The sequence below is a fragment of the Antechinus flavipes genome, chromosome 5, assembly GCF_016432865.1.
Source record: "Antechinus flavipes isolate AdamAnt ecotype Samford, QLD, Australia chromosome 5, AdamAnt_v2, whole genome shotgun sequence".
Taxonomy (NCBI): domain Eukaryota; kingdom Metazoa; phylum Chordata; class Mammalia; order Dasyuromorphia; family Dasyuridae; genus Antechinus; species Antechinus flavipes.
The window spans coordinates 245,387,375-245,415,036 of NC_067402.1; the positions used below are offsets into that span (position 1 = coordinate 245,387,375).

General features: G+C 33.1%; 1 protein-coding gene across 7 annotated transcripts in view; it reads left to right on the top strand.

Annotated features, from left to right (window-relative positions):
• Window positions 1-1,783: 1,783 nt before the first annotated feature.
• SYT1 (synaptotagmin 1) overlaps window positions 1,784-27,662 on the top strand; it is a 724,462-nt gene continuing 698,583 nt past the window's right edge. For 6 of the 7 annotated variants that reach the window (XM_051963226.1, XM_051963233.1, XM_051963231.1 and 3 more), the window contains exons 1-2: window positions 1,784-1,875; window positions 2,031-2,149. The gene's annotated coding sequence lies outside the window, so the exon portion shown is untranslated. Of the gene's footprint in view, window positions 1,876-1,932; window positions 2,150-27,662 lie in introns of those variants that run through there. The other variant, XM_051963227.1, reaches the window with a different exon arrangement.

Below are 27,662 nucleotides of genomic sequence, written 5' to 3' on the forward strand. Positions count from 1 at the left end.
TTGTCTTCTTTCCTCCTCAGAAATAGACCTGGGATCTTTATATTAAACATAGGCAAATAGGAGAAATGTAATTAAAACTTGCAGAAATGTGTTACTGCTAATTGAATCCTTACTATAGTTACATTTTGCAAACCAGTGTTAATAAAAGCTCCAGTTCAAAGTGGATGGGCTTGGGGAATTGGGATAGGTATTTATTGCCTTACCTGAACCACCAGGATAATCTTCTCAGAAAAATAAAAAAGCCAATTAGGAGGCTTCTCATTTGCAGATATTGATCAGGTTTACACAAACTGCTGGGATTCCCGAGCATAACAAATAAGGCTTTCAGAAACCATTAGCCTAGGTCCGGCAGGGGAAGAAAGCCAAGCACCTTTTTGCATTTTGAAAGCTTTTCACCTGTAGAGGGAATTAAAGGACTGTGTTTTTGTTCCGTTTTTTTATTATTATTATTATTATTTTTATTTTAACTTATGTAGTTCCTGCTTTCCTCGCCGATCCCATCCCCCACTCTTTATACCTCCCTGCTTGATATTACCCAGTATTACTGTGCTATAAATTGCCTGAGAGCTTAGAAACAATCAGGTCACCACCCAATGTTGAAAGACAAAAAAGCTTCTTACTTAACGACTGAGGAAACATAAGAAGAAGCCACTGTCGGGCTTTAATGGATTCAAGAGTTGGCAAACCCAAAGAGCAGGTTTGACACAGATAGGGAAAGAAACAAGGGCTGGAAGAGAGGAGGAAGCTGTTAGGGAACCATCCCCTACCCACCGCCACACTTTCACTGCATCCCTAAACTTGCCAGATTTTGTGTTGGAAACTCGTGATGCTCGCAGAGCTCTTCAAAGCCCCGAGCTGGGAGTGGGTGGAACTCTGTTTCCTCAGCCCCACCTATGGGAACTGGCTTTCTCAGCACCTACAGCACTCCTTACTAGCGGCGGCTTGTAATCATCCCACTGGATAGAATTCGCCACCCCACTCTGTACCCCCAGCAGGCCCAGATCGTATGTCCTCCCCTAGCTGTATATTCCTTATGGTATCTGCAGCCCAGGGGGACAGAAAAAACAGTACCCCTTCCTCCCCTCTAGCTCAAAGCAGAGCCGAGAACACTCTGCTTTCATCTTCCCACCCACCCTCCTCTTCTTGTCCTGTCTGGTTTCCCACTCTCAGATAAAATGCCCAAGTATAACTTCTGCCTTGTCTTCCTTTCCCCCCTTCCCCTCTCCTCTCTTTCCAAAGCTCTGGAAGAGCGGAATGTACACAGAAACTTGGAGGGTATGGGGGATATAGCAGACTGGGCATGCTCAGTCACTGAGAAGGTTTCGATGGAAAGTATAAAAAAAGAGAGAGCGAGCTTTGTATTACGCTGTCTTTCTCCTGTGAGTGGAGCTTGTAGAACAGGTTGGGGAGTTTCCCTTCTGCCTTCCCAAAGGACTTATTTGATGTCCTTGATTGTCATTCCTTGGAAGCCTTCTCCTCCCCCTCTTAATTCCAGCTCTCCCCACCTCCCCTTCACCGCCCCCCTCCCATCTCCCTTTCTAGGTCCCCCGTCCGCTATAGGGATGGAGAGACACTAACAGTACTGGGATGGGCAACGTTGGCTGAACGGATCCACCTATTATTGGTGCTGCTTGATTGGCTCTTTGGGGCAGCGTACCCGCAAGCCAGCCAATCAAGCAGACGCGGCTGGGGGATGATGGGCTGCCTCCTCCTCACTGGAGGGATTCCTGGAGAAGCTGCAGTGTGGGGATGCTCTAGCCCGTGCACTGCCCCCAGTGTCTTTCCACCTTCTTCTGCAGCAGCAGCAGCAGCAACAGCAGCAGCAGCAGCAGCAGCAGAAGCAGAAGCAGCGACAACTTGCAACTGAATCCCTGGGTGAGCCCCCTGGGCGTTGTTGCGCTGAGGGGGGCTCAGACCCTAGTGGGGTGTGAGTGTGTGTGTGTGTAGGGCGGGGGCGGCCAACTGGGACCGCTGGTGGCCCTGGAAGACCTCCCACACACCCACACCCACACACCCCTTTTGTGTTGCAGGCTCTCCTCCAAAGAGCTGGAGGCAGCTAGAGAAAGCGTGTGTATTTCCTACTAGTCACCGAGGGGAGAACCCTGAAGGACAGAGACCCAGTACCACCTCCTTCAATTTCTCTTCTCAGGTAAGGCGAAAATGTTGATGGTGTGGCTGCCACTGCTTCTTATTAGCTTAGATATCCCTGCAATGTTTTCTTTTCTGTACACTTGGGTTTGGGTAGTAGAAGATGCGGACACGGTGAGAAAGACCTAAGTGGCCTATTGTGAGGATGATAATAAGAACACATGTGCTGTTAAGGGAAAAGCACTTTGCACAGCGCCAGTCATTTAGAGCCTGGAGTTGATGTTGGGCACCCCCCCCCCGCCTTCTTCTCTGTTGCTCTCTCTCTCCTACAGCCCCCTCCCTTCCCAATCCCTCCTTCTCTCTTTCTTCCTCTTTCGCTATGCCGGTACAGGGTTTCTTTCTCATCCAGGAGAGGATTGCCTTCGGTTAAATGAAAAATGCGGAGTAGAGGAAAGAAAAAAATATTTCATTCTCTTCAGGAAAAATACAATAAAAAGTATAACCTGTATTAAATGGAGAGTACTACCATTAGTAAAACGCTTGCAAGGGGAAATCCACAAATCTTCAGGCTCCCAGTCAGATAAGAAAAGCAACCCTTTGACATCCTTCCCCCTCCCCCAAGTAAATGTTTCTCACTTGACTTGTTCAGATTGAATCGAAGCATGTGGGTGGGGTGTACAGAAGGCTTTTGATTGCTTAATTGGTGTTGATTTTAAGTGTCAATCATTTGACTTAACCCTGTTCCAGCTGCCCTGTATAGCTAACAGTCTGACACTACATGATAGTAGTAGTTCCTCAACAACTTTCCAGTAAAAACAGGAAAGACTACTTTCCTGGGGGGGTTATTGCTGTGACCTTTCCATGTGAGGGGTAGGGATTCCCACACATAAAGTTTTATTACATTTGTTACTCTGAAATCGTTATCATCAAGAAAATCAATCTTCAAATGTGCAAGACTCATCTTTCTTTTGGTCAAGATGGAGATACCATACTTTCTGAAATTACAGACCTTTTGGAGCTATCCAATAAAAAAGAAGAAGCTTTTTGTATAGTTGTTCAGTCTACAAGTGATAGTTGATTTTTTTAAATTCCCTTCTGCCTTCCGATTGTTTATTCTCCCCTCTCTTGTCTAGATAGCCTCTTCATTTTCTTTTAATAACTCAACAGAATTCTTAAGATCTGAATACATTGTGTTTACTCAATTTCAGCATTTCCTTGAGGAGACACATGTAGATTGCAGCTGGCTAAGGCTTTTGCTGTATTGGCACAAAGTTTAGGGAGTAATGTTTGAAAGTAGACAAAATGTAAATTCCACACAAAGAAAATACTTTTTCTTTTCTTTTTTTCTTTTTTGCTACAAGAATGATAAAGATATCAAAACAACACCACTCCTTTTCTGAGTCTGAAGTAGAGAAATTAAATATTCTTATTGGGAAAAGACTCACTGGCTTTTCCATTGAAAATTACAGAATTAGAGTCTGTAATTCAATCATCACTGATACAAGCTGCCTTTAACCATTATTCATCAGACCCAGCTGAGTGATTTCTGTCAGATGGGAAATGATAGAAAGAAGTCTCTAGGTAAATTTATCTGGAAAGCTTTCCAAGCAAAGTCCTAAATGAGCACAGAAAAGCAGGCAGATGTTCATTTCCAAATAAATCTTTCCTTTGATTGTTCAGGGGGGTTTGTGGGAGAAGGAAAAACAGAAGCTGTCAACTTTCATCTTCTTTATCTAACTTCCATTTCTGAAATGACAGTAGGAATTTCCTTTCTTTAGACATTTTTGACCTTATATTATTTAATAGCTACTATCATCTCTTAATTGTTATTTTTCATTCAGAGATCAGTCACTTTGGAAACCCATGTGTGATGACTTTATAACTGCCAAGACTCTAGTGCTCAGTACTGTAATGTAATGATTGGGGGATTAACTGATTTAATTTGCAATCACTTTCTTTTCTGTTGTTTTCTAACATGTTTGGCGATTCTTCTCCATTGGATAGTTTCCCATCCTTTTCATGCAAAAATTACTTTTGTTTCAGGAGACCCTATTTCTTGTAATTTGACATTTTAAAATACTTGGTTTTTCTATGCTATCTTCATATTCAGAGCTTCCTCTAATCTTTCAAAGTGCTACATTTTGGTTGCAAGGACAAAAGGACAATTCCTTAATTATCTCATGGATATAATTGAATTTTCAAGTTTGAGTTTAGATAAACTATTAGTTTATCTGGATAAACCATCAGCTTTTTACATGTGAGCAATATGAGATTCTCTTTTTGTTGATCACTTTCATAGAAAAACATGGAACTGGCTTTGAATCCGGGTCTTTTTTTCCTTAGAATTTTTTTAAAAATAAATTGATTACAGTGATAATATCTAAAGAAAATGACTGTGAAAACTTGCGTTTTCACTCATTTCTCAAAAATTAGCCACAGAGAACATTTCTTTTTAAAGTTTAAATGGCTAGTTTAAATTTTGTGGATAGCTTGATTTGGGAAAGGACTTTTTAAAAGCAACTACAGGACAGATGATAATGACATATTGATAGTGACATATTGTGCTGTTGCCCTTGCAAAAAGCAACAAATGTTTGAATGCTCTCGTTTCATTTAAATGTCATTTTCTTTCCTTCTTGAAAAGATGTTAAAGGGGAGTCTCAATTATGTTTGATAACAGACATTTCTATGAAATAAAAAATTGTTAAATCATCAAAAAGACTTGATTACAAATTTTCTAGATAAATTATATAGCTAGATACATGTATACATATTTATATCTATCTAATGTCTGTATGATGATGGTACATATAAGTTACCACATTTGGCAAGACTATTGGTTTATCTCATCAGAAAGTATGAAATAGTATATTATGTTTATATTATAAAATTTGCACATGTTATATTTCCTGTGAAAATTTGAGGAGCTAGAAATCAGCATTTTGTTTTTGGTTGTATTTATAGGACTGCAAGTAAGATATAGAAACTGTTGTTTATTAGAAGTATGGAAGATGGTATGAATTTCCAACTAGCTAAATGATAACCATAAATATAAAATCAGATCTTCATGACCTCTCTTTCTCTCAATGTATTGAATTTAGAGTGGAAATTCTTAAAGGAGATTTGTACATTCTTCTAATCCTAAGGAACTCATATAAAATTACAAATAATTAGGTGGTCCTGAAATACTTATTGTCCTTGTTTTTTCCCTACTAAAGCAAATATAAGAAACTGATAAAATATTTCAGTTTATTTTAGGATAAGTGTATGCCCTATTGGTTAGTTTTCTAGGTGGAAAATGATGAAATTATTTATGAAGGCATTAAAAGGACAATATTATTTTAGAGAGGACTGAACATATTGTTTAATTTTATGGATGACTAGGATCAAAGTTGGACTTAATTTTTAGCATTAACATTAAAGCACAACCACTAGGATTAAAGCCAAATATTTATGCAGTTGCACAGTGAAATATTTTGCCTTCTAATTCATGTCTTCCAGTCTTTGCAAACAAAGTTTTTGTAGTTAAATTTCTTTACAGTTAACTACAACATGGATTTTTATGAACCTAGAGATTTTACTTTTAATAATCATGCCTCTATCGACAACTTAACAAGCAATACACATGATTGAGGCTTCCTAATCAACTTTAAGTCTTTATGTGCTTAGGGAAGAGGGTAGTAGAGACAGGTAAATAGACTGAATAACCAAATCATTGCTTTAATTGTTATTTTAACTTTGATTTTGTAACTTTTTGTTAAAATGATGCATTTGAATAAAAGGATGAAATATTATTCACTTTTAATTTTTTTAAATTAATGATATTCTGGAATTGAGGACAATTTAATGGTTTTTTAAAAGGGGGATATCTTCTACTGTTAATCATTCTTTGTTTGAAAGGCTAAGAATTGCTAGAGGCACAATACTAATGTACTGTCTGTCCAAATTTTTCCCATTACTCTAGATTTATGAGGATTTGGGAGGATATAATTGTAAAAACCATTGGTGAAAAGGACTTTCAGTCCAACCAGATGCATATATATACATTCATTTATTAAGTTGGAAACATGTTTTTACATGTAAAACTTAGGTTCAAAAGTAGTAGCCACTGGAAAAGGCTGTTTTTCAGCTTTTCTAATGTTTTTGGCGGCTGTTGAAATCAATATTTATATAAAGGGAAAGTTGTTCTTGATTTTTGAAATGATTTAATGACTTTAATGTCATCTGGTACAGTTTAATTTCTCAAGGGAGAGTTAGTAGTTTTCTTGGTGGGTTTAGAAAAAAATAAAAAGATCAGAACTTATACCTATTTGAGGACTCCCTCTAAAATGTATCTGTTTATTAACAGAGGATTTATCTTCCTTACTAAAGGGAGGCTGACATTTTTTCTTTAGGTTCCCTGTTTGACATTCCAAGATACTTCTCTGAAGCTATACTTTATACATTACCCAAAAGACAAATTAAGGTACTAAGTGTATATCATGGTCACCACATGGGCACTTATTGTACAAAATCTGAGTTATATGGATTTTGAAACTTAAATTCTTTATACTCATGGGGAAGAATGCTTGGTTTTCATTCTGCTGTGAAGAATGCCTTGGTGCCTACTGGAAATAATCGAGGAGGCTGTTTAATTCCATCTCTGATTAAAACTTTGGTTTATTGAAAAAAGTAATTTCCTTTTAATGGACTGTAAGAAATATTGCCCTGCTATAAAAATGGTAAACTTTGATCAGTAAAACAGGATAAGAAGTAATTTCCATATATATATATGTGGGTGTGCATGAGTGCATAAGCACACAAATATATGAAAGGAAATAATAATCTATATTACAAACATGTATATGCCATCTATTAAAATATATGACAAGCATATTTATATAAACATTTACATACATAGTTTTATCAAAGGACTTTAAAGTATTTTCCAGAAAGCCTTTGAGAACTCCAAACCTGTATCTAGTGTTTTTTTTTTAATTTAGATTAAATAAACTCTATTACTACTTAATTTAGGATGGATCAAGGAGATCCTTTTAATTGTTTTGCATATTACATAATTTAAGACTGTTTATTTTATATGTACCTTCAAATATGCCTAGTGGTACAAAGAATTGGAGATTGAATAATTCTCTAGCAATACTAGTATGTGAAATGAAGGAAACACTTGTACAATTCATTTTGCTGTTATTGGGCACTGTCAAGATAAAGAAAATTGATTATTTGCATTCCCATCATCTAACCATATCCCTCATCTTTATACCTTGAAAAAATAATTTTTCCCCATGGAAAAAGCTTTGTTTGTTTAAAGGAGCAGATTTGGCAAATTGGAAGAAAGATTTTTGAGAACTAAATAGACTTTTTCTATACTAATATTTAGAAATGATAGAGAATTTGGGAAAAGACAACAAATAGCCTCTCAAAGTTATCCTTTGGTAGAGGGTGGACTTGGGGGCTGGAACACTGAGTCATTTGAACACATATATGCCCTCTGGTGCCAAATGAAGATAGCCATACATACAGTAAGTAGAAAATATTAAAAAAAAAAAAGCTTTAAGATGATGTATTTTTTTCTTGTTCTTCATTATCCAGTTAGACATCTTTAGCTATCCTTAGACATCCTTAAATGATAATTTCAAAACTGTTTAAAACCTGTTTTAAACGAAATGTGCTCTAAACAAATGGAACTATTTGTATACCTTATTACATTCTTGGTGACCCCAAATGATAATACTCATTTTTCTTTTCTAAATGGCTAAATTGATTAATCAAGGAAAAAGCTCATGACAGCAAGTCATTTACAAGAGTTTTAAGAGATTGATTTTAGTGTGAAACATTATTCAATTATTAGCACATATGAGAATATTTCTCTTCCCCTTCCTGATCACATTTGTCTTTCTGAATCCAAATGGGAACATGGAAGATCAAACAAAAATGTGCTATGAAACCTGCTCATGATTTAGGTCATTACCTAACTTGCAAAGACTTACTAATTATATTTCTAGGTCCATTTCTATTTCTATATTTTAATGTCCTTATTATATGGGGAGTATAGCCAATGAATATAGGCACATTTTTCATTTATTTATTTATTTTTATTTCATAGTTTTTTATTTACAAGTTATATGTATCGGTAATTTTACAACATTGACAATTGCCAAACCTTTTGTTCCAATTTTTCCCCTCTTTCTCCCTACCCCGTCCCCTAGATGACAGGATGAGCAGTAGATGTTAAATATATTAGAGTATAAATTAGATACACAATAAGTATACATGACCAAACAATTTATTTTGTTGTACAAAAAAATCAGACACTGAAATATTGTACAATTAGTATAGGCACATTTTTAGTGCCTGTAGAGTAAGCCCTTAATAAATATTTGCTGATAATAAATATTCCAAGAGAAAACTTTAGACTTTTGGAGTCAGAGATCCTTGGTTTGAATCTTAATTCTTCTATTTCATATTTCTGAGTCTTAGTTTCCTCATCTGTAAGATGACATGGTTGGACCAGATGATCTCCAAGTTTCTTTCCAATTTGAAATCTAGTATATTATGATCCTAAGAATTGGTTTGAACTTTATAGTTCTATTGATTCTTATGAAAGAAAGAATGGGGAAAAACACTGACATAGTTATGAAAATATCTTGTATTGTTTGGTTTTTCAGTACTTGGAAAAAGTATATCTAGGGTAGGATATAAGAAAAATGAATCTTGGGTCAATGCCTGGCATATTTTCTTGTTCCTTGGAATATATATATATATATATATGTAAATTTCATTTTAGGATACACTAGTAAGAGACAGAACAAGCCAATCATTTATCACACATTTTATTAAGTATCTCTTTTGTGCTAATTTCTTTATTCAGCCTCAAAAATACAAAGTTAAAAGTGAAAGACCCTGCCTTTTAAGAGGTTATGTACCATTTGCAAAGAAGTACAAAGAAAAGTATGTACAAAACGAATTCAGTATTTGGTTTTGTTTTTTTTTTTTTTTTTGGAGAAGAAACACTTGCACTTAAGATATTAAGAAAAGGTTTGTGTAGGAGGAGACAAAGAGTATGCTTTGAAATAACTTAGGGATTCTAAAAGTTAAAGGTAAGGAAGTGGGTCATTGTAGGTTTAAGGAACAGTCTCATTATAATTCAAAGGCATGATAATGTGACTATTCCAAAAGAATTTAGTTAAGAAATGGCAGTTTATTGACAAGATTTGCAAAATGTTATTAAAAGAAGAGCAGAAGTTTCTTCAGCAAATAAAAATTAGATATTTACCATTTTTTATTTTACTTTGCTCCATTGACTCTTCTACTTCTCATGAGATATTTTATTGCATGTTATAGTAAAACTCTTTAAATGTTATGAAAAACAATAATTATTTTGCTCATTATGACAATTTAATTATTTTTATCATTTTTCATATTATATTAATATTATTAAAAAGTTATTAATATCATATCTACTCATATCACAACTTTTTCTAGAAAGAAAAATAATTTAGAAACTTTTATGAAAAAAAGGGAAAAAAAATCAAGCCAAGCTTAAAGGAAGGAGAATAGAGAAGTAAATAATTAATGGAAACAATGAAAATGTAGGTGCATTTCTTCTGATGAGTCCATTTTTTTCATAAAATCTAAGTTAAGTTTTTATTTACTTACTCCATGCCCCAATTCAAAAATCTCCTTAGTCACTGCATTTTTTGTGTTCTATATACCTTTCAATTATGGATGTCTTCCTTTATCTAGAAAAAATTGAGTCTTTGTTCTTATGAGTGTTTATTCTTGATTAAAGACAGTGAACTTCACTTTTTGATTAATGACTTCAATGCCTCTTTTTGAAAGGATAAGAGGCCTACCATTCATTATAAAACCATCCTTTGTTTTAGTAAAATTATTAGAAAGAAAAACATCAACATGACTTCCTACAAATAAGACAAAGTAAAGAGAAAAGACAAATTAGCAGAACGATAGAATGAGCTTCCAACAAAATCTTTGGAAGATAATGCTCCCATGTCTGGCTCAACCCCAATCTTTTCAATAGATTTGAGAGATGAAATGAAATTGAGACATTAGAATCCATTGTCTAAATAGTGAAACCTATTTCTAAAATGAAAAAAAGTATAATTCAATGATAACCTATATTCATAATCTATATCAAAACTGATATAACTAAGACAAAGAGTTTGTTTTTCATACATTCTGTACAATAAAACCCTCAATGATTGATGAGTTGTTAACATGAAATAATTGAAAAGCTATTGATGATTTCATTACCTCAGTGTTGATAACTATTGTGATCTCATTATTTTAATTCACTGAGTCCTAGATTTAGAATTTTAATCACAAGCCAAGGAGATCACTAGCGTTTAACTAAGAAAAATGGTATGTTGACAAAAGAGGCAATATATCTTTAGATTAATCGAAATTGATTGCTTCTGTGAATACTACTTTTATGTATAAACATGGGATATGAAATAATTACATAAAATTCAGGAATTACTAAAATATATTGTAATATTATAAATACATTTTGATTTTAGAAAGATTGCTCAAAGATTTATTTTCCTCCCAAAAAAAATTTCAGACTTCAATTATAATGACTATATTACCTTAAAAGAGTGGAGAAGCAGTCAAGGAGAAATTAGATTCTGTATATGACTCTCACCAACAAAGAGGTTGCTTACAGAGATGATTAGTAAAGGGATATTCAAATGAAATTTAGAATTTGTGATAAATATGAAAGAATCAAATGTTACTTTATTAGTAACTTGGATTTGTGGAAGGAAGATTGCAAAGGAGGATTAGATTAGGTAAGATACCACAAAATTCTACCATGTTTCATCAGCTCTTTAAGGTAAGAAAGCTGTGAGAAATGCACTTCTTCTAAAAATATAAGAAGAATGATGAATTCTTAAAAGAATAATATGGTTGTGTAGGGAACTCTCCAAACAATTTAAATTTTTATGGCACATGTAAAGAAATGGAAATAAATTCATGCTATGGAGAATAAATACAAAAGTGAAGTAGAATAGTTCTTTTGCTGAATAATGGTCAGTTATAGAGCTCAAAATTGGTTGGATCCCACAAGGATTACTAAGTACAACAAAAAAGTCCTTCTTTAAAAAAAAACTATATTGAGAAAAATGGAAATATAATAAAAATGATATAGGACCTCAGGGGAGACAGAATATGTCACTTTTTTAAAAAAGAAGAATATGGGAGTTTAAACTTGGATTTCTGGAAAAATTATAGAAAGTATAATTAAATGTATGGTTGTTGAACAACTGGCAAAGGAGGCAGCTATCACAGAGAATCAATATGTTTTCTTCAGGATCAGATCACACCAGGATCAGATCAATCTTTATTTCACTTTTCATTCTATTATTACACTCATAGATTAAGTAAATAATATGATTTACCTGTATTTTAGCAAAACCACTTGATCAGATGTATTATTTTAAAGAAAGAAATAGAGATATAGAAAACATTATATTCCAATTAAATGGATTTGAATAGTTGGATTCAGAGAGAGTAATCATTATTGAATTTATTTCAATTTAGGAGGAGGTCTTCATGGTGTGCCCCAGAGATCTGTGTTTAACCTTATTTGGTTAAAATATTTTTATTAATGACTTCAGTAAAGGAATATATGGCATATTAATCAAATTTTTAGAAGAGGAAAAAACCTGGGAAAGATAGCCAGCAGAGGAATTATCAAATCATGTTGATAGGCATGATCTTTGGACTAAATTAAATGAAAGTCAATTTCAGTACATACTAAGTATTGCACTTACTTAAAAAAAAATCACCATAAGTATAATGTAATATGCATAATTAGGCATTAGTTCTTCTGAATTTCTTCTGGATCCCAATTTTTCTGGGATTTTTAATGAACTTCAAGTTCAGCATAATTTAAGATTGATAGGATTTTTTAGATTCAGTATGTGGCTGCATTAAAAGAAATAGAGCATCCTGAAATTGGGATATAATAATCCTGCTTTATACTGCCCTTATACAACATCTGGTATATTGTGTTCAGTTTAAGGTATCATTTTATTTTATGATGAGCTTGGAAAATGCAACCAAGATGATAAAGGTTCTTGAGATCTTACCATATCAAGATCAATTGAAATGCTTATGAATGGTTAGCCTGAAAAAAAGAAAACTAAAAGAGTTTTTTTTTTTTTTAATACTGTATAAATTAACTGGAATGAAGTAAACTAATTAAATTAATACTTTAATAAAACCTTCACAAAATTTTATATCTTCAGGATTTTCCAATATGTAATATTGTCACTTTTATTGTAGTGACTTGTTTTACACAAATTCAATGAATTTTTTTCACTAGACTTTAATAATTTATCCTGATACCTGATTATTTTATTTGCTTTTGATAAATAATCTATTCTCTTAAGTCTAGTCTTGATTATGACTCATAGATTTTTTAAATTATAATTTCTCTGGCTATTAAAGTATATATTCCCATATTTTGGATACACCTCTTAATCTATATTATATGGTACAAAGTCATGTTTCAGCATTACATTTTGGGGGGTTAGTATTTATAATTCTGAGCAAATTATGCTTCTCCGTGTGTCAACATATTTATCTTGAATTCATCTTTCACTCAATTGGAATAAAACTTGTAACTTTAAAAGAATTAAAATACCCCCACCAAGGAATTTTTTTTAACTTTTTGACAAAGTTTTTCAGATATTATACTCTCCTCTGACTTTTTCTGATAATGATTTTGGCATAGCCATAAATAAAAAATGAGCTATATCTGTAAAACTACCTTTTACCAATCTTCAGTAATCCATTAGTTCTTTGTATTGTTTTTCCTAAGACAAAGATTGCTTTTGTTCATAAAGTCTTTGGTAGCTTCTTTTTGATTTTTTTTTTAATAAATCTTCTTGTTGATCTTTCAAATTCAAGAAACCTATAATAAGCTGTAAAAGAAGCAAAGACAGCTTCCACTACAGCCAGAATAGTATAAGAATATTTATTTGTTCTAAGGATTAATTAGGAAATTTAGCAGAAAGATTATGCCAATCTTTGGGGAAGGGGGTTGACTGTACTTTTCATTTGTGAGACTGATCCTTTTAATTGTAGGCTGAGATAACCCTTAAACTATTTGACACCCTCACGTCAATTATTGTTACATTTTCTCTAGTGGTCAGCAAACCACTATTTATAGTGAAAATACTAATCTATCTATCTATCTAAATTTAGATAGATAAACATTTTATACTAGGTGATATTATGTGTGCAAACTAAATATAAGAGATATTTGATGTCATTTTATTTTCTTAGTACTTATGGCAATTACTATTAAATTCAATTCATCAAATATCAGTCTGCATTTCAGCCATCTCTTACAATAAAAGAATAAAAAGGAGACAGTCCAATAAAACTGATGAACACAAACACTTAATTTAATCATGACTGCAATAGTCTATACCTACAGTATATTTTCTCATTTTTTCTTCTCTGAGGTTTAACATAATACTAAATAATATCATAATATTCCAGCATTGTTGCACTTTTTATTTTCTGCTTATATTTTTGCAGTTATTTTGTATGTATTTCCTTATATATAAGATAATGTATATCTCCTCATGCTTCTCTGAATTTTTCCTTTTCTTTGTTAACATTGTGGTTGATCAAATGAGATATCTGTAAAGCACTATCTATAAAGCACTTCATTCAGTTCTTAGTTCATTGTAGGCATTTAAACAATGATCCTTGCCCTCTCCTTTCCTTCTTGTACCAATGTTTGTTTAGCCATCTTTAATAAATGAATATCTGCAATGTATTAAGACTTTGCTATCCAAAAAGGGATTTCAAAACTCTCATTTTTAAATAAAGAAATTTAGGTAGGTTTTAAATAAGGAGTTTAGGTGACTTCTCTAAAATCATATAAATAGCACGGAGTAGAACACTAGGATTTGAATCCAGATTCTTAGTCGTTTGCAGAACTTTTCATCGCATTCTTTTTCCATGTACTCTACCAACTGCTGTCTCTAGACCACTAGATCTCCTGAGACCATGCTTTGGGTTATTTAGTGCACTTAGGATTGGAACCACAGCCAAGTCCACACTTTCTTCTCTATATCCAGCAGATCCCAGGGAGAGCTTTAAATCCAATCGACTATCCACTTCCCAATATCTCTTAAGTATTCCCCGTTTGCCCTACTGCTGTATGAATGTTTTGCTCTAGGAATAGCAATCAGTATTTTTTCTAAAAAAGCAAAACAAAACAACAAAACAGTTCAATTGATTACTCAGTGACTCTACTCACCATTCTTACTTTCTAAACAAAATCCTGGTTACCCATATATGTTGTCTCCCTCAACTGGATAAGTACTTTTGGTGACAGAGACTTTGGCTTTTGTATTTTTATCTCCAGGACTTATAGTTCTTGCCCTTAAGTACTTAAGTAAGTTATTGTACTAAGCACTTAAGTAAATGCTTAATAAATGTTTTTCATTCATTTATACATATACTAAGCTGCCTAATCAGAATTTATTGTTTTTCATTTTTCAAGATTTATAACAATCTTTATGATATGCATAACTTTTATTCTCTTACATGGATAATTAGTCATGAATGGTCAGCAGTTTATGAAAGTAATTAGTGTTATACTTATGCAAACTTCTTATTTCTGGGGTTAGCTAGAGATAAGAGAAAGAGATTGCTGAAACTGAGAAGAGGCTCTGAAAATCCTAGTTCTATGACACAGGAGGATTTTTGTGACTTTGTCATCTTGTATCTGTGGTTCTAGGAAGTTGGGAATTTGGGGATTTCTCTTAGCTTTGCAATTAAGAGAATTGTGGATGATCTTAGTAATGGGAAGAACTGAATCTCTAACAATGACAAATTTTGACTACTTTATTATTTGGTCTAGATCTGAACGGAGCTTTCTTTGATGGAAAGACCACAGAATCATAAAATGAGAAAGGACTTTAAGGTCAACTAATTAATCCATTCCTGAACTGGAATCCTGTCTTCAACTGCATTAATAAGGATTTATGACCATTATCAGTTTGCTCTGGATTATTATGTCAGTTCTAGGCACCCTAGTTTAAGAAAAGTTGAGGAGTATCCAGAGGGAGGCAACTAAGATCATGAAGGACCTTAAATTCACATCATATGAGATTTAGTAGAAGGAACTCAAAGAACTTTAGCCTCAAGTTGAAGAAGATTCCAGGGGGAATGTGATTGCTGTGTTCAATCAAATATTTGAAAAACTGTCATGTGAAGAAAGCAATGAACTTGTTCTGATTGGTCCTAAAGGTACCAGGAGACAGGAGCTGTAAAGAGGAAAGTTTAAATATGGTATCACGCAAAATTTCCTAATGATTATAGCTGTCCCAAAGTAGATGACGTGTATCAAGAAGTAATGAGTTGCCTTGACCTCTTGTGATGTCTTTGTGCAGAAACTGGATAACTACTTATTAGATATGTCGGGGGGGGGGGGTGAGAAACAGAGGAGAAATTGCGACAACTAGAGTTAAATGACTTGCCCAGGGTCACACAGCTAGTAAATGTCTGAGACTAAATTTGAACTCATGAAAAATCACTCTGCTTAGTTCAAAGTCAAAATATGGACTAGACTAAATAACTACCAAAGACTCTTTAAGCTCTAAATTTTTATGATTTTAGGACTTTTGGATCTAAAGACTGTACAGCTTTTCATTATATTCTTTGGCAACAAATTTTGTGGCTACATGTTTCCTATCAGATGGACAGCTAGGTGGCAGTGGCATCAGGAAGATTCACCTTCCTGAGTTCAAATCTATCCCTCGGACACTTATTAGCTGTGTGACCCTGGGCAAGTCACTTAACCCCTATTTTTCTCAATTTCCCTACATATAAAATGAGCTGAAGAAAAAAATGGCAAATCATCCAGTGTTTTTGCCAAAAAATAAATAAAATTATGTTACAAGGAGTCAGACATGACTGAAAAAAAATAAAAATTCCTCCACTATTTAACATTTAAACTCCTTCATAATCTGACACTGGCTCACCTTTTCATCCTGATTTCACATTACTCTCTAGGTGGTCCTGTCAAATCAGGCTGATGACTGTTCCTGAAACTCAATGTTCATTTCTTCCTTCCATAAATTTTCATAAACTATCCCCCATGCCTATAAAATATTCCTTCTTGAGCCCAACCTTTCAGAATCCTTATCTTTTATTTAAGGCTCAATTTAGGTGTGACATTTTCTAAAAATATGTTCTTGAAGTTCTTTGCTACCCAGTTGGCAGTGTTCTGTGCTTCTTCACTTTATCTGTGTATATATGTCATATTCCTTGCAGGGAAAGATAAGCAAATTGAGCAAAAGGACTAATTTTTTTTTTTTGGTCTTTAAATTTACATCACCTTCCAGAATTTCATGCACATGGTATGTAAAAAATCATTCAATACACATCTTTCTCTCTTAAATAGTAGTCCACATAGTTGTACTTCAAGAGTAACATACAGGATGTAGTGCAGATTTGAGATTTCATTTTCCACTAATAATGAAACTATTAAATTTGATTAATAGCTAGTGTAAGTAATTAGACCTCAAAAATGCATTGGCTTCTGTACCACTCTATAGGTAGGTAGATCTAGAAGCATCATGGACTCAATTAGAATCAACTTAAAGTCAATTTGATAGTATTATATGTTTCTCTTTTGTTGTTCTTGATTTGTTTGTCATATCTGGCTCTGTGACCCTATTTTGGAGTTTTCTCAGCAAAGATCATGAAATGGTTTCCTATTTCCTTCTCTAGGTCACTTTGCAGATGAGAAATTGAGGCAAATAGGGCTAACTTGTCCACCATCACATAGTTATTAAATGTCTGAGGCTGGATTTGAACTCATGAAAATAAGTCTTCTTGATCCAGTGTAGTCCAATGCTGCATTCATTGTGCCAACTACTTTGTTCCTTGCTTATCACCAAAATGAATTTGAATTGCAAAGATTTATGCAAAATGTCCAACACAGTTTTTAGATGTCTCATTCCCAAGAGAAATATTATCCATATATTTTATTTTCTAATTTTTAAAATAGATGTCAATTGTTCATATACATTTTTTGTCATTTCAATGTTATACTGTACACCCATAAACATACAACATTAGCATTTTATTATATTTTATCTTCTCTTTTTTAAAGGAGGATAAGATTAGACCTGTGATTTTAATATCAATATAGATCATTACCTTTTCTGTAACTTAACCTATCAGAGTTCCCTGGGGAGCACTGAGTAGTTAAAATTACTCTAGTCACTGAGAGATTAGACTTGAACTTAGATTTTTCAAGCTGCAATTTTGACCCCTTGACTACTATAAAACAGTGTTTCATAGTACTCAGAAATGTCCTTATGCCTCTCCTATACATAGTTCTCCCCTTTAACTCTTTTTTTTTGCCCTTAAAAATGGAATATCCTTTCTTTTAAAAAAAAGTTTTGTGTATTTAAGGGAAAACATTAAAGGCATTTTTAAAATCCCAGTTGAGTTTTTTAATAAATATAATTTCCTTTTGTGGTATACATTTGATTCTATCCTACTGTTTCCAATTTAGACTTTGGAAGAATAAATCACCAAAACAAATCATTTTGTGTCAGTCATCATTTGGGCAACACAGGATTCAATGTATTAACTGGATATTATTTTTTTCCCTATATCTAGTTTCATATGCTGGTTTCAAGAACTCCATCACCCACATTCTTCTGAATGTATCTAAGTCACTTCATAGGAGGATGTTTTGAACTTAGAAAGGCAAATTAACTTTCAAAACACTACCAAACCACTTAATGTGCTGCAGCAGTAATGAAGTAGTGATTAATGAGTCAGCGTGGAAGTGGCCTATTTTCTAGTATGGAGATATAAAATACGTACATGAAACTCTCATTGAATGACATGTTTAGGCAACTGAATTTTCTAGTTCATCAATTATTAGGGTGAACAGAAAAGAGACTACTATGTGTGCTTCAGCTTGCCAGTTTAAAAAAAAATTGAATGTAGTCAAAGACAGAAGCTTTTTTTTTTTTGATGCCTCATCTCTTGTCATGAAAGAAACCAAGGGTTTTTGAAACCTTTTTACTCCCTCTTTTTCTAATGGTATTTTATTTCCCCCACCAATTACGTGTAAAAAATAATTTCCAATATTCATTTTAAAAAATTTTAAGTTTCAAATTCTCTCCCTCTCTTCCTCTTTTCCCCTGTCTCCCCCCTTCCTAAGACAGTAAGCAATTTGATAAAGGTTTTATATGTGCAGTAATTTAAAACATTTCCATTTTAGTGATATTGTAGAAGAAAATTCAACTCCTCAAAAATAATAAAGTGGAAAAATAATATACTTCATTCTGCATTCAAACTTCATCAGTTCTCCCCCCCTCCCTTTCTGGAAGTGGTTACCTTTTGTTATCATGAGTCCTTTGGGATTCTTGGATCATTATATTGCTGAGAATAACTATCATTCATAGCTGTTCATTATACAATATTGATGTTACTGTGTACAGTGTTCTCCTGGTTCTGCTCATTTCACTCTGCATATGTTCATTGAGGTTAAAGATTTTTAAATGAAGCATAAGTTCTAACAAGTTGTACTTAGTTAGAAAGACTTCAGTAGTGGTCTCAGAATGTGTCTGCTGCCCAAAGACCAGAAGATCAAGCTAGAAGAACTCTAATAAAAAAAATTTATTTCCAATAAAGTTGGAAGGCCCAACCCCATCATTTTACAGACAAGGAACTGAGACAGAATAACAACTTTATGATCTGCTGAGAAAAGCCATGATTTTTGCTTTGAAGATATAGCTTTTGAGAACTCTATATTCCCTCTGTGCTATGATAAAACATTACAGTAAGAATTTGGTAAGATAAAATAGCTCTAAAGTTTACTTAATCAGTAAATAAGTAAACTTGTTCAGTATACATCTTTACTTTTAATTCGAAAAGTATTGTACAACATTACAGTGGCTCAGTCTTGACCATCAAGTGTCCTTATATTAAAAAGATATGGGATGTGATAGAATAAAACCATCCCTACAGCCAGGTTTATTTGATTGCAGAATTTCTTAATTTATTCTCAGAATATTATTTGCCAAGTAATACTAAATTTCAGCTAGAGGTTAATGAAAATAAAGATGTAATTTTTTTCCAATCTACATCTATTCATGAGCCATGTAGGGTAGGGGGGTCAGTGGGTTCCAGGAAAAGAACTTAAGCTAGAATGAATGTGTATTGACAGATGTTTTAGTAAGAGATAATGGATTGTACAGATGAAAAAAAAATGAGCCATCAAGACTCTCAAGGTAAGAAATTGCAGAGTAGAGGGGAAAGAACAGTGGATTTGTAAACAAGAACTGGTTTAAATCATGGATTTATTATTCAATCCCATGATCTTTGGGCAAATCACTTAACATTGCTCAGCTTCAGTTTTTGAAAAAAGAAAGATACAGGGAATAATCAAGAATAAGAATAAACAATAAAACAAGTTTCTGTACTCTGTGAGCAAAGCAGAATTGAATTTGTTCAGGAGAAATGTGAGATGTGCAAAGTTAGAGAATCCACCCCAAATATTCATATAGACTATTTGTGTCTGACCTTGGCAGAATATCCCAATATTAATCTGATCAGTCACAGCTGGACATACAGTAACTTAACATAGTGATGTCATTTTGGTACTCTTCAAGAATGAAGGATAACAGCCAACCATTGTTGTAGAATTCAGTCGAGTATCTGTAGTGTGTTACAGCTTCAACCAATGAGAAATAATAATAACTAGCGTTTTTGTAGTGCATTAAGATTTGCAAAGTACTTTCCAAATATAATCTAATTTGTACCTTAAAAAACTTCAGGAAGGAAGGTACTATGCTTTCTCCCTGTCCCTGTCCCTCCCCGTCTCCCTTCTCTCTCCCCTCCCTTTCTCCTTTTCTGCCTTCCTTCCCTCTCTCCCTCTCTCTTCCCTCCCCTTGTTTCTCCCTCTCTCTCTCTCCCTCCCCACCTCTCTCTCCCCTATTTTTTTGGGCAGAAAAAGAAACTGAGGTGGGCTGTAGAAATCAAGAAACTTCCTCAGGACCACATAGCTAATCAAATATCTGAAATCATATTTGAAGTTAGGTCTCACAGACTTTAAGTACAGTGTTCTATCCACTGTGCTACCAGGACAAGATTGAGTCTTTAGCATTACTTTATTTCTTGAAAAGAAACAACAGGAGTGATATCCTTTGTCATTTTGGGAACTTCCTTCCTATTAAAGATGAATTATCAAGATATTTTAGTGGCACCTTCAGCACTGATTTCCTTTAAAATATATTTACTGAGATCTGGCTTCTCACCATTGTAAGGTTATAGGTGGAGAATACTGAATTCTGATTTGGTGGAGAATAAATTTAGAGATATGATGTGACAGACTTTATGAAGCATCTACCATATGTCAGACAGGGTGCTAAGTACTGGAGAGTACTGGAGATACTCTGCCAAGATCAGATACAAATAGTCTGTATGAATAGATATCCAAAGATATACCCTTTTCTCAAGGAGCTTATAAACCAAGGAGTGTTACAATATTCAAAAGGAAGCTTAAAATAGAAGGGGAGAGAGTACCAGATGATATCCACAATGAAAGGATTGATAAAGATGATGGAGTTGAAACCAAGAAGAGCAGTTGTTGGGATATTGTTGGCAAGCCACTCAGTTTGACTACCATCATCAATTGAAAAGAAGTCATTATAAAATGCCATTAAGTATGTTCCATTTTGTGTCATTTTGTTGTCCTGCTGTTTTCATATCCAAATGTTCTTAAGAGTATTTTTTCCTGGATTTCACAGATTTCAACACAAACCTATTTACTTCTAAGTTGCTTTTTCCTGTTGGTGAGATGATATATTCTGTCATCTTTTGTTTCCCACATAAGCTTGTGCTCTAAATCATTGCTTCTAGGTATGGGCAAGAATTCTCCATTTGGCAAGATACAGAGTTCACTGGATGAGGGTAGTTCCTGGACATTGTTAGTTTCTTGCTTTTATATCTGCTTAGCAATGGTAAAACTTGCCTAAAAACTACAAATAATCAATATCTTTACTGTTGTTTACTTCCATTTTTTTCAAGAGTTGATGATTCATTCAAACCATTCAGGAGGGAACTACTGTCAACATACAGTGTCTTTTCAACCTTTTCTTTTCTTCTCATTTGATATTTAATTTGACCTTTGCTCTAACCAATTGCTTTGCCTACATACAAATATCAGATTCAAAGATGAATACTTTTTGTGATTTGTCATTTCCTATTTAAGAAATAGTCACTCGTTTTCTGTTCTTTTTATTTCATTTAGTGTTTCTTACGTTCAGGGCTTTCTTGATATAGCTTTTGAAGTAATTATTCATGATATAAAAGTTGTGAAATTTTATTTTTTTGTTATTGTTGCTGACTAAACTAATAATAGATATAGAGAAGTCATAAGCATCTTTTCCTTCAGTTTTTAAATTTGTGAGCAATATGCCAACCTAAGAGAACTGAATAACTAAAATAACTACTTTCAAATTTTGAATTTATATAAAGTTGTATTGAAGTAAAATTTACAATTTAGTTCACACTCTAATAATCATGGATGCTGTATGCTAATTACAAAAAAGTTTATATAAAAATATTAGTATTAGTAACTAGTATTAATAATTAATCATAAGAGGAGCCACTCCAAATATTCATAGAGATTATTTGTATCCAATGCGTGACAGAGCATTCCAAACTCTTATTGGTCTGACCAACCATGGTTAGACCAGAACTTAACTCTGATAGTGATATAATTTTGATCCTTTTCCAGAACAAAGGGCAACCAAGTATTAATACTAATATAGTATAATATTAAAGTTATCTTATTATAAAACACTAATTTCATGATACTAATAACCATTAGTTTTATGAAATTCATATTTAAAGTTTTATTTAATACCAAAATTAACATTGCTAAAGATATTTCATGGGAGTGGTAGGATTTTGGAAGGGTAATACAGTCAAGAAAATTTGTAGTCTTCTTCCCCCAAGAAATTTAATTAGTGTAGTGGGGAAGAGAAACGTTCATCTCTCAGAAATTGTTAATCCCTTTCCAAGACCCCCACTTCTGTTGAGAAATTAGTATGTAGGAAAGGGCTGCCCACTACAGGACACATTGATCACTTTTGCTGGAGAAATGAGGGTTTCACTGTTATTTCAACTACAGATCTTAGGATCTTCAGAAAGATTTCAAAGCACCTTTTTGCTCTGCTCTCTTCCTCCCAGATAAAAGAACAAAGTTTTGTCTATTTGAAATTTTGATAAAAACTTACTTTCACTGTCCTTTTTCTTTCTAGAGTGTCATTTGACACTTTCTCTCCCTAATCCCAATCATTGAATATCTGGATCTTGACTGTAGATTTATGTCAAGTTAAAGATGTGGTTCACTAGCAGCAGGCAGTTGATTCCATGTTTTCCTGGAAGAGAAATCATACCCAATAAAAAGAAATGGACAGGAAGATATTATTTTATATCTCAGTGTACACAGAATGGAGGAACTATGGTACTAAATATTTGGGAAAGTAGAAAGATACCAGACTAGGAAGAAATAAAAGATGAGATGTAACTACTTACATGAACTCACCTTGGTTTTTCTGTACAGTCCTTCTGAAGAGGTAGGTATTGGATATATTGGCCCAATTTCAGAGGTGAAGAAATTGAGGTTCAAAGAGAGATTGAAGAGATATTTTGCTATTTCCACACATTTTCATAGTTTGGTAGGTTGGATACAAATCTGCCTATTTGGACTTCAAGTCCCACATATTTTGAATGAAGGAGTAAATGAATGAAAAATCATTTATCAAGCATTTTGTACATGTCAAGCATTTTGCTAAGTGTCAGGGAAACAAATACAAATAACAAAGAAACATGTCCTCATGGAGATTACATTCCAGTGGTGGAAATGATAGGGGAAGGTGACTAGGGAACATAGCTGGACAATAGAATTGAAATATGGCTAGTTTTTCCTGGAAAAAAAATAGGTTAAGAAAGGTAGTCACTACTCAGGATTTCCTCCTATACCTCATTGGAAGTAATTATAGTTATCTAGGTGAGAAAAACAAAAAAAGTTAGAGGAGTCTCTGTGATTAAATTTGCATTGAATAACAGGAGGAGTAAGAGTCCCTGCAGGTACTCCTGGAATTCGTGGACAGGTACCAGAATTGCAATCTTAGCAATATAAGGAATTGGACCAATTATTTTAAAAATAATCTACATTATTCAATCTTGAGTAAATAGTTTTGCCCTATTATAGAAACTGTGATATGCCCATTTCCAAAATCCTTCAGACCTGTCAAAAATCAGGAAACTTTATGTACTTGAGAGGGATTTTGATGGCAATTAAAACTTTCTTTGTTTTTAAGGAACTGTTAGAAAAATTCAAGTTATAATTCTAAATGTTATCGTAGACATTTTTTAAAAGAAGCTTTTAAAGAAGATATTCATAAATATATATTTTACAAGTAAGGATATATTGATGGAGACTTTTACAACTATTAGGTTATAGAACATTTAGATGGGTTCTAGCAATATTAAGTAAATTTTATATATTGAATTTTTACCTTGAGGATTTTTTTTCAGATGATGCCTCTAACATGTGATTTCTCAAAATCATGGCATCACAGTTTTGTTTTCTTTTTTTAAAAAAATGGGAACAGACTGTGATCTTACAGCCTCTGGTGTGAAAACACATTTTTAGAATAGTTTGGGGAAAAAAATGCCGTGAAAGAGCTCTTCTCTCTAAAGATAAAACTGCGAGCAAAGACAAAAATATGGAGATAGATTTTAGACTTTGCTTTTTCAATCTCAGAATCTGTATCTGATTATATCATAATAATGTGCAGCAAATACCACAAAAGTATTGTGAAATTTCCATATTTTTCTCTCAAGCAATAAAGTATTAGTACAATACAGAAAAGGAGCTTCAGTTTAATGTGTGAAAAATCAGTTAGGAAGAAAATGGATATCAACTTTGCCCTCTTTAGTTATGAAACAGTCTTACTCAATTTCCAGCTTCTTTCAGACCAACAGTTATATATAAGAAATTGACAAATTAATAAAAAGTTTATAAATCAGAAAGTACTAAGAGATAATTCTGTTTTCTACATGGATTATCCAAGGTGATTTTGAAATTGTGGCTCAGCTTCCTTTTACCAATGCCATAACACCCTTGGGCAACATCACCAAAATGCCCAGATGGTGTGTACTTAGCAAATGTGAGCTAATTTTAATATTAGCTAAGCGAGACATAATTAGGAGATAAAATGTACTGCAACAATATTATGCTATATTTATATGCCAAGTACATGTGACCAGTCCTTTAGATTATCTGGGTCACTGCTACTAATTTGCCATCGAGATGAAAAAGCAAGAAAAAATGGCCTGTTCTGAATCCTAGAATGTTAATGCAAAGATAAAATGTAAATTAAGTATATTAAAACCTCAATTTAGGGATTATCTATAATATCTCTTAATATTCTTGCTTCATGCTTCCCATATACAACACAACACACACACACACACATACATCCTTTTTTTAAAAATAGTTTTAAATCAGAAGTATGAGCTCATTGGTATAGTAACTTCCTGAGCGCAAACTTCCTCTATATAATACAAATTAGCAGCTGCTTTGAAATGTTTGAAGCTGTTCTTAAAAAATGGAGGCATCTTACAAAACTGAATGTTGAAAACTATTTTTACATGTAATTGGAAAAAATAAAATACTCTTAAATGGAAAACATGTAGACATTAAAGGATCATGATTTGCAAGCTATTAAGTACCAGAGGTAGACCTTTAACTCTGATTTTTCTTTTATTCAAGGCAGGCTTTCTAGCTAATGTTACTATCTTCCTCTCATGTTCTATTCTCTATAATTTGAAATCTACCTTGTTCTCAAAGGAAGGATGGATAATATAACTGGTCTCTTCTCACTAGCCTTGTTAAAAACAAAATGAAAATCAATTTTTTATATCATTGGAATTCAAATTATTTTACCTAAAATATTTTGTGAGGCTAGAAGGGCATTGGAAAGAGCACTAACCCTGGAGTTGGAGGACATGAATAAAAATTTCCTTTTAGACTCCTTGAGCTCATTCATCTTGTCTGTAAAAATAAGGGGGTAGGACCTGATGTTCTGTGGAACACCTTCTCACTCTAAAATTCTGATCTTTAATTTTTACTCATTAATAATGATGGCATTAGATTTTTGCTTTAGGGGTATCAATTGAAGTTCTCCTATAAGAAAAAAAATTGGAGATGATAAAAACGAATTATTTATTTAGATATTTTGACTTTTTCCTTTCCATCTAGGTGACTCAGTTTTGTATTTTAAATGTCTTTTTCAAGGAATAAGTAATTTCTTCTATAACCACATATACATTGGGTTTTCAAGATTGTGGATTTCTTTAATTTTTCAGCATGGAAAATTTCCCCTGGGTCATGCTAGCAGATATGGTCAATGTGACACATCTTATATATAAAACTGAATGGTATTTATATGAACTGTGAAAGGAAAATCTGATTAGATAAATTAAAGGTTACAGTTACCCAGTAAAGGTTCAATTCCTTGATATGCTCAGCCAGCCACCATTACAAATCTGTTCTAGAAAACTGAACCTGTATTTTATTACTTTGTAATATATGGCTTCAGCAATATGGTTTTTTTTTTTTGTTTTTTTTTTTTTTTGAGGGGGGGACTTTTCAAATAGTTAAATTCAATATATATTTTAAAAAGAATATGAAATAACATATTTTAAAACATATGACGATTGTGAGATTTGTAAAATTTGTCCAATTTTATTATTTATTATATTATTTATGTCCAATATTAAAGCAGTTAACTAACTTTAGAAAATACAAGAAGGTATTTAATATTTAAAGCCTTTTGTTATTAATTCATCTTGAAGGTAGATTTCATTACTTTCATTACACTTTAAGGAGTGGCATTATGAAGTTTGTTGTATACATAGCTTATTGTTTATGTTATGACTTAATTTTTAATTTGTTTTTGGCTGCTGCAGAAGTTCAATTAATAACAACTAATTGGAATAAAATATTCCTAGCACCTGATCATGAAAAAATATATAGTTTAAATGATTTTATTGGAAAATAAATTCTTAACAAAAGAGAAATATCTAATAGAAATTAGTATGCAATTTGTAATAGTATCTGGAGATAAATTATCTTCAGTATTTTCCCCTAGAGCCATTTATTTTCTAAAAAAGGAATGCCAGATTACAATTACATTAGTTTGTCATATTATAAAAATGCTAAAAGTAAAAGTGGTTAGAACTCTTATGTTATGTGATTATTGCTCTAGAATAATGAGGGAGATCTCATGTGAAAAAGAGTATCCACTGTTATTTCTACATCCCACTACATCTCAATATTTGGATGGCAATTTGACCTAATATTAAAAAACAAGAAAAAACTATGGAGGCAGCCTGGAGTCACCAAAACTGAGTCTGAATTACAACTTTGCTACTAACTTTGCTACTGCACTATATAATCTTTAAATCGCTTCAGAATCATATTTACATTTTAACTTCATTTATATATAAACAAAGAACAAATGACCTGATAGTCATTTGTATTTTGAGCTCTCCATGATAACTTTTCATTAAATCCAGACTCAATTCATAACAGCATTGGGAAAGTAAGTCTAAAAAAACCTGTCATTGTTGGCCTTGCAAATTTTTTTTCTTAAATTATCTAAGTGGATCATGTTAATCAGTTTTTTTATGACCATTCCCAGAATTTATTTGTGACATTCAAATCAATCTTAGAATTGATTTTATTTTCTAGGTCTAGCACATAGTAGATACATGTTGGTATTGTTTTGAATAAAGTTAATATTTGAATGGCAAACAACATCCCTTATAAAACAATATAACAGAAATGAAGGATGTTCAAATAACTAATGGAGTAATTCAATTCCACAAGCATTTAAATACCTTTTAGGTAGAAAATATTCTTCCAGGAGTTGTGGATAAAAGATTCAAAAAATGCCCAGGTTTTGTCTTGAAAAAGGTGTATTTAGGGTGGTAGTGAAAGATATGTGTTCTTATACAAATAAACATTATTCAAAGGACAAACTAGAGGTTGTGACATAAATCTGAGCAGCTAGAAAGACATCACTTTCACCTAGGAATGTCAATATGAGAGGGATAGGGTTAGGCAGAAATCATGCATAGCTTCACAAAGCAGGATGCATCTTTGTTGCAATAGTGAGGGACCTATTCCAAACTTGGGCCACAACTTAAATCAAAAGTACATAAGCAAGAGAGGACAGAAGGAAACTGGATCATATAGAAAGTACCCTACTTTGTCAGGAATGAAGAAAAGTAATGAAATGAATATGATTAGAAGGGATGCAATTTAGATTAGAAGGATGGTCTACAATTGAAACTAATTAGAGTGGAGAGACATTGAACATTTTTAAATAAAAATATGGTATGATCATCACTTAACATTTGGAAAATTCAGACAATATTATCATTGAATAAAATATTTTCTGCTTACTTCATTCCAACAGA